We start from the raw sequence: 9,083 nt of genomic DNA on the forward strand, positions 1-9,083 counted from the left end.
GGCTTTTTTATGGCAGTTCTGGAGCAGGGGCTTCTTCCTTGCTAAGCGGCCTTTCAGGTTATGTCGATATAGGACTCGTATTACTGTGGATATAGATACTTTTGTACCTGTTTCCTCCAGCATCTTCACAAGGTCCTTTGCTGTTGTTCTGGGATTGATTTGACTTTTCGCACCAAAGTAAGTTCATCTCTAGGAGACAGAACACGTCTCCTTCCTGCGTTGTATGATGGCTGCGTGGTCCCATGTTGTTTATACTTGCATACTAGTATTTGTACAGATGAACGTGGTACCTTCAGGCATTTGGAAATTGCTCCCAAGGATGAACCAGACTTGTGGAGGTTTACCATTTCTTTCTGAGGTCTTAGCTGATGTCTTTTGATTTTCCATGATGTCAAGCAAAGAGGCACTGAGTTTGAAGGTAGGCCTTGAAATACATCCACAGGTACACCTCCAATTGACTCAAATTATGTCAATTAGCCTATCAGAAGCTTCTACAGCCATGTCATCATTTTCTGGAATTTTCCAAGCTGTTTAAAGGCACAGTCAACTTAGTGAATGTAAACTTCTGACCAACTGCAAAGGTGATACAGTGAATTAAGTGAAATAATCTGTCTGTAAACAATTGTTGGAAAAATTACTTGTGTCATGCACAAAGTAGATGTCCTAACCGACTTGACAAAACTATAGTTTGTTAACAAGAAATTTGTGGAGTGGTTGAAAAAACGAGTTTCAATGACTCCAACCTAAGTGTATGTAAACTTCCGACTTCAACTGTATACAGTGCCTTTGGAAAGTATTCAGACCCTTTGACTTTTTCCACATTTTGTTATGTTACCGTCTTATTCTAAAATGGATTCCATAAATAAAAATCCTCATCAATCTACACACAATACCCCATAATGACAATGCAAAAACAGGTTTGAAATGTTTGAAAATGAATTTAAAAAACACCGGAAATACCTTATTTACATAAGTAGTCAGACCCTTTGCTATGAGACTCGAAATTGAGCTCAGGTGCATCTTGTTTCCATTGATCATTCTTGAGATTAAAGTTTCTACAACTTGATTGAAGTCCACCTGTGGTAAATTCAATTGATTTGACATGATTTAGAAAGGCACACACCTGTCTATATAAAGTTGACAGTGCATGTCAGAGCAAAAACAGTTGACAGTGCATGTCAGAGCAAAAACCAAGCCATGAGGTCAAAGGAATTGTCCGTAGAGCTCCGAGACAGGATAGTGTCAAGACACAGATCTGGGGAAGGGTACCAAAAAATGTCTACAGCATTGAACTTTCCCCAGAACACAGTGGCCTCCATCATTCTTAAATGAAAGAAGTTTGAAACTGAGCAATCTGGGGAGAATGGCCTTTGTCAGGGAGGTGACCCAATGGTCACTCTGACAGAGCTCTAGAGTTCCTCTGTGGAGACAGGAGAACCTTCCAGAAGGACAACCATCTCTGTCGCACTCCACCAATCTGGCCTTTATGGTAGAGTGGCCAGACGGAAGCAATTCCTCAGTAAAAGGCAGCCTGCTGTGAGTTTGCCAAAATCCACCTAAAGACTCTCAGACCATAAGAAATAAGATTCTCTGCTCTGATGAAATCAATATTGAACTCTTTGGCCTGAATGCCAAGCGTCACGTCTGAAGGAAACCTGGCACCATTGCTATAGTGAAGCATGGTGGTGGGCATGTTTTTCAACGGCAGGGACTGGGAGACTAGTCAGGATTGAGGTAAAGATTAAGTGAGCAAAGTACAGAGAGATCCTTGATGAAAACATGCTCCAGACCGCCCAGAACCTCAGACTGGGGTGAAGGTTCACCTTCCAACAGGACAACAACCCTAAGCACACAGCCAAGACAACGCAGGAGTGTCTTCGGGACAAGATTCTGAATGTCCTTGAGTGGTCCAGCCAGAGCCCGGACTTGAACCCGATCAAGCATCTCTGGAGAGACCTGAAAAAAGCTTGAGAGGATCTGCAGAGAAGAATGGGAGAAACTCCCCAAATACACGTGTGCCAAGCATGTAGCGACATACCCAAGAAGACTCTATGCTGTAATCGCTGCCAAAGGTGCTTCAACAAAGTACTGAGTAAAGGATCTGAATACTTGTGTAAATGTGATTTCAGTTTTCAGTTTTTTGTTTTTAATAAATTTGCTAAAAATTCAAAAAATCTGTTTTTGCTTTGTCATTATGGGGTATTGTGTGTAGATTGATGAGGTGGAAAAACAATTTAATACATTTTAGGACAAGGCTGTAATGTTAATGTCAAGGGGTCTGAATACTTTCCAAAGGTACTGTATTAGGAAAAAAATTGATACACCCCAAAAATGCCTGGAATTCCTCATCATCCTTAGTGAACATCTCCATCTATTCAATCCCAACCGATCCCAAACTGCTTTACTGTATTCTGTATTGTTGATCCCTACTGCTGGTATTCTGGCTCATCTAGTCATTCAGAAACTTCTGTCTGTAAATGATTAATGTGAAGTCTGTTCTATTCTGACCCAGAGCCAAAGATCCAGGAGAAACATGGATGGTTGGGCAGAGGCCAGACAATAGGGGAAGGATCAAAGCAGAAATCAGTAAGCACTAGCTTACTCTTGCCCTTTGAAGCCCCCTATCAATCATAAAGGTGAAAAGTCCCCCTTATGGCTGCAATGGCATCCTGCAGGGGCAGATGTTACAGGTGTTACTCATTGTTGAAGATGCCCTTAGGCACAGATCTAGGATCAGCTGGCCTACACACAGATCCCAACCTTAAGCATTAGAGGGGGGTGGAATGCAAACTGACCTGAGATCAGTGTCTAGGCCTGAGGCATACTGCTGTTTGTGATGCCCTTGCCTGCTGCAGTGCTATTGTTCACTCTCCACCCATCCACAGAGCAGTGATCTGAGAGGGCTGACAGATGAGGACATGTCAAGCTAGTGATCCTGTACTCCGTCACTCTCCATTCCCCTTACTAACACTAGACACTATCATATCTGTGCACATGTTGGAGACCGCATTGACAGTAATGTAATGGGATGACATTCAGAGAACAAGATACCGAAACCACCATTCAGAGATTCAGATCAGCGACAGAACATTTCTACGATTCTCCTTGACAAGAGACTGATGTGATACTGTCTCTTTCTCCTTCACTTTCTTTCCTCTGTGCATTTTATATTAATCCGAAAGCTTTTGTTCATCCATAACTATTGTCTCTGGCAAACTTAAAAGTGCATACTGTATAAACATACTATATATGCTGTATGCTGAATCAGTGGCCTGATAACCTCTGTAAGTCATCTGAAAATTCTGACTTGACAAATCTGCTTTCTCTCTCTTCTCTATCTCTCTGTTCTATTTGTCTCTCTCTCGCTCTCTTTTTTCTATATCTCTCTTCTCTCTGTTTCTTACTCTGTCTCTCTGCAATACTTTATTCCCTCGCATTCTGTTTCTGTCAATGGAACGGCAAATAATTGTATTATGATGGCAGGCACTTTCCTCCTTTATGTGGAATATAATGCAACCAGGAAAAACGATGTTCCCACTGCCAGCAGTATTTATGTATAGTATAATGTATAGGCATACTCCCAAGCCACTATGGAGCTATCCGAGCTATTCTTACCCACAATGTGTCAAGCTGTCTCTAAAGTCGGGCTGCCTCTCGAAACGGCACCGAATTCCATACATAGTGCACTACTTTTGACCAGGGCCCAGTGTACTATGTATTGTATAGGGTGCCATTTGAGATGTAGACTCAGACTTCTATTGACCTCTGTAAATAACAATACAACATAGAAGCACATTTGTTCCCTGTGTGCACAAGTCATTGTGTTCCAACTCACGTCAGACACACAAAGTATAGCCTGCAGCTATACTTTGTATGTCTGACGTGTTTAAGGATTACATGAAGGTAAAATTAGATCTGAATGTTCTGTCTAATGGGGGAACTTTCCTCTCGTATTATAATGCTACTCATTATCCTCCAGATAATAACAAAGTTCTATGTTGAATATTGTATTAATGACTAGGTGTTTGTTTTGAATCTGTGCAGGCTTGCCAATGTCACATATATAGAATATTCCTCAAATGCATAGTTTAGTTTTGATATAGGGCTATAAAATGGAAAAGTTATAATTTACTAGACGGTGTGCAGAGAAACTTCTACTCAACTCCAACAACAGGTGGTGTGATGTCACATGACATTGGTCAAACAAATAACGTAGTCCCATCTAAAACACATTACTGCTCTTCCCTCTCTACCAGCTCTCTTTCTCTCCCTTCACACAGCAGCTCTATTTATTCTACTCCATTATAAAACTACACCAACAGGTCCAGGTTACCCTCAATGTGCTGTCATAACAATCAAATTTTCGCTCCCTGTGTCTGCAGGCCCTTTGTTATTATTCAAGTTCGTGGAGACATTGTGTCAGTGGGGGACCTCGCAAATAGGATACATCCTTCTCAGCCTCAATGTCCTCAAACGCCTAGGAGCACGTTGGGATAACTTCCATTTTTTTCAATCTTGTTTGTTATTGTGTGCTCTTGGCATTTTGGAGAGAACATTATCTTTCGCAGACCCATTTGCATGCAGTGCTCTCAGTCAGGTTGTGTTAGTTGAGTGGCCCTAGCCTGTTGCGCTCTTGTGTTGGTTAGGTAGCAGGCTGTGGTGTAGACACGGTGAATGGCACTTAATGGTTTGAGAGCTCTTCATATGAATGAGTACACGTAGATGTGTTTGCTTTTTCACAGTCAATTATCCTTTCCATTTGTAGATTTGTTTGCTTTTTCACAGTCAATTATCCTTTCCATTTGTACCATATGACGTACTTTCATATTTCAATTGTCTAAAGACTTTTTCCCCCAGTGATTTTTTTCATCTCCCTCAAGCCAAATATTATCTCCATCTATTATTGTGGTAGCCCCCAATAGTATGGCATTGGTTGAAGCTCAATGTTATTTTCAAATCTCCCTACCATCATGTCTAAGCCAATATGACACCAATCTCAAAGAAAATTTGCAAATCAATTTGGAGGTACACAACACACTCCCTGCCTCTCCTCATCAGCCGTCCGGCAGTTACCGAGAACCACATAGCAGATTTTTTTACAGGGTCATTAGCAATCTAGTTTTCACTGTGCCTACGTAGACCATTGGACCATTGACAAAGTTTGTAAGTTTGTAGGTGCCAGTGGTGTAAAGTACTTAAGTAAAACTACTTTAAAGTACTACTTAAGTAGTTTTGGGGGGTATCTGTACTTTACTTCACTATTTATATTTTTGTCAACTTTTACTTCACTACATTCCTAATGAAAATAACGCAATTTTTACTCCATACATCCCTGACACACAAAAGTACTTTTTGAATGTTTAGCAGTAGAGGAAAATGGTCCAATTCACACACTTATCAAGAGAACATTCCTGGTCATCCTTACTGCCTCTGATCTGGCAGACTCACTAAACACACATCTTCATTTGTAAATGATGTCCGAGTGTTGGAAATAGCCCCTGGCTATCCGTACATTTTAATAAAATGCCTTCTGGTTTGCTTAATATTACTAATACTTTCACTTTTAGCAATTAGAGTTACTTTTGATACTTAAGTACTATATATTTAAAACCAAATACATTTAGACTTTTACTCAAGTAGTATTTTACTGGGTGACTTTCACTTTTACTTGAGTCATTTTCTATTTAGCTATCTTTACTTTAACTCAATTATGACAATTGGGTACTTTTTACACATCTGGTAGGTGCAAACATTTATATTAAATGTATCGCTCTCAACATATTCATTTCTGTCCATTAAGGACCAATGATTTGCTACCTTTTTGTAGCATTTCTCATAATGCTAACATCTTTTCAGCTGTATCTCAGAGTTCTAAACCAGGTACCAGCCACCTGGTTGCCGCGCAACAGCAGCAGCTAGCTAACAGCAGGCTAGCAGCTGCAGTGGCGGTCGGTGCCGTTTAATATTTTTTTTCATGAGCATGGCCTTATTTCTATTATAGCATATTGGAAGACTGTTATTCATATTCAATTCACCCAGTTCAACGTAACATCGATAGGTTTAGACTACTACATGATAATCACATTTTCCCTATACCCATCATGAGGTTGCCACAACTTAGCCTATGAATGAAAGTTTACAAAGTAGGTGCACACTGATCGAGATACATTTTTTAGGTGACAGACAGTGACAGAGAGTGACGCATTCAAAACCACCTTGCACACTCTTGCCTGCATCTAGCTGATCTAGGGTGGAAACATTAGTCCAAAAGTGGCAAACAAGAGTTTTTATGTTTATCCCTGTTTCATTCAATTTGCTTCCATTTAAGAAACATTTTTCAACAGGACTGGCGGAATGAATACACCCCTGATCACGTGTAAACGCAGTTCACTTTTGTAGCCACCACTGTATTCCTTCTCGTATCTATGCGCTCTCCTCCTTTCACTTTTTCCTTTTGTTTGTGGACTTCAATGCACAACACATCAGCGTTATGTGACCAGTCGAAAATAAACTTTCCAAGCCAAATCATAACCTCTACACACAGCCTACATCGTCATCACCATATTAGCTAAAGTAATGTCATAGTCCGTTTGTAAACCCGCTACAATCATGCAGTAATGTTAGTGTATAGTCAACAGTTACACTGGTTATACATTTCTGAAACCAAAAGCTTACCTTGACTTGGAAGAGTTCCAATATATTGTTGGATAGTCATAACCAGCTAGCAAACATAGCATCTCTTTGTTTGGGCAGGGTGTTTGAGTAGGCTAAAGTAAGTGAAACTGAAAGTGAAAAAACATTAAATCTCTCTCTCTCGCTGTTGCTTCTCCTTCATATTTTAAGAAATGAATGTGTTCAAAACTGTTAAACTATTGTCTTTCTCTCTTTTTGAGTCAACTACTCTCCACACATTATGCACTGCAGTGCTAGCTAGCTGTAGCTTATGCTTTCAGTACTAGATTCATTCTCTGCTCCTTTAATTGGGTGGACAACATGTCAGTTCAAGTGCTCTGATAGGTTGGAGGATGTCCTCCATAAGTTGTCATAATTACTGTGTAAGTCTATGGAAGGGGGTGAGAACCATGAGTTTCCTAGGTTTTGTATTGAAGTCAGTGTACCAAGATGAGGACAGAAGCTAGCTGTGCTCCGGCTACACCATAGTTCTACCCAACAGAGTGCTGTTGAGGCTACTGTAAACCTTCATTGCAAAACAGTGTGTTTCAATCATTTATTTGGTGACGTTAATATATCTAAAAAGGATCACTTAAATGTGGAGGATGGTCCTCCCCTTCCTCCTCTGAGGTGCCTGCACTGAGCAGCTGTAGCTAGCTAGCTAACACCAGTCAAATGAGAAGAAAGCTACAAGCAAAGGAAGCTAGCTAGCTAGGTATATTTTGCTATTGAAGGTTTTTCCATATGGCTGAAGACATCTGTGTAAACTAAATCAGATCACAAACAAATAAGCTAGGGAACGTCCTTGGCTGCTATAGCCAGTTAGCTAGCCAGCTAGTTAGTAGCTGCAAGCAAACAAGACTGTAGTACCATAGCTGTGCACCACAATTCAATCAATGTTGACAATATATCCTAGTTAGCTACAGTAAGTTACATTCTTCCATAAAGCTATGCTAAGCTAATTAGCTAAGTAAAGTTCACAGCTGATACCAAACTTTGGGAAACTACCACACTGCTAACTTATAATACATGTCATGCAATAGGCACAGCTCATTTATCTAGCTACTATGGCAAAATACAGTTATACTGGCTAGATAGCTACGTGTGCAGCCAGATGTCAGATTCAGCACAAACACTGCTAGCTAGCCTCTCTAGGGTAGGTGGGACGAAATCGTCCCACCTACGTAACAGCCAGTGGAATCCCGTGGCGCGATATTCAAATACCTTAGAAATGCTATTACTTCAATTTCTCAAACATATGACTATTTTACACCATTTTAAAGACAAGACTCTCGTTAATCTAACCACACTGTCCGATTTCAAAAAGGCTTTACAACGAAAGCAAAACATTAGATTATGTCAGCAGAGTACCCAGCCAGAAATAATCAGACACCCATTTTTCAAGCTAGCATATAATGTCACATAAACCCAAACCACAGCTAAATGCAGCACTAACCTTTGATGATCTTCCTCAGATGACAATCCTAGGACATTATGTTATACAATACATGCATGTTTTGTTCAATCAAGTTCATATTTATATCAAAAACCAGCTTTTTACATTAGCATGTGACGTTCAGAACTAGCATACCCACCGCAAACTTCCGGTGAATTTACTAAATTACTCACGATAAACATTCATAAAAAACATAACAATTATTTGAAGAATTATAGATACAGAACTCCTTTATGCACTCGCTATGTCCGATTTTAAAATAGCTTTTCGGTGAAAGCACATTTTGCAATATTCTGAGTAGATAGCCCAGCCATCACGGGCTAGCTATTTAGACACCCACCAAGTTTGGCCCTCACCAAAGTCAGATTTACTATAAGAAAAATGTTATTACCTTTGCTGTTCTTCGTCAGAATGCACTCCCAGGTCTTCTACTTCAATAACAAATGTTGGTTTGGTTCAAAATAATCCATAGTTATGTTCAAATATCCTCTGTTTTGTTCGTGCGTTCAAGACACTATCCGAAGGGTAAATAAGGGTGACGCGCCCGACGCGTTTCGTGACAAAAAATGTCTAAATATTCCATTACCGTACTTCGAAGCATGTCAACCGCTGTTTAAAATCAATTTTTATGCCATTTTTCTCGTAAAAAAGCGATAATATTCCGACCGGGAGTCGTTGTTTTAGTTCAAAGACAGAGAAAATAAAAACATGGGGTCGCCTCGTGCACGCGCCTCAGTCTCATTGTACTCTGATCGACCACCATCCAAATGCGCTAATGTTTTTCAGCCAGGGGCTGCAAAGACATCATTCAGCTTTTTCCCGGGTTCTGAGAGCCTATGGGAGCCGTAGGAAGTGTCACATTACAGCAAAGATCCTCAGTTTTCAATAAAGAGAGTCAAGAAGCCCAAGAAATTGTCAGACAGGCCACTTCCTGTAAGGAATCTTCTCAGGTTGT

This window comes from Salmo trutta, chromosome 8, assembly GCF_901001165.1.
Source record: "Salmo trutta chromosome 8, fSalTru1.1, whole genome shotgun sequence".
In the NCBI taxonomy this organism is placed as follows: Eukaryota; Metazoa; Chordata; class Actinopteri; order Salmoniformes; family Salmonidae; genus Salmo; species Salmo trutta.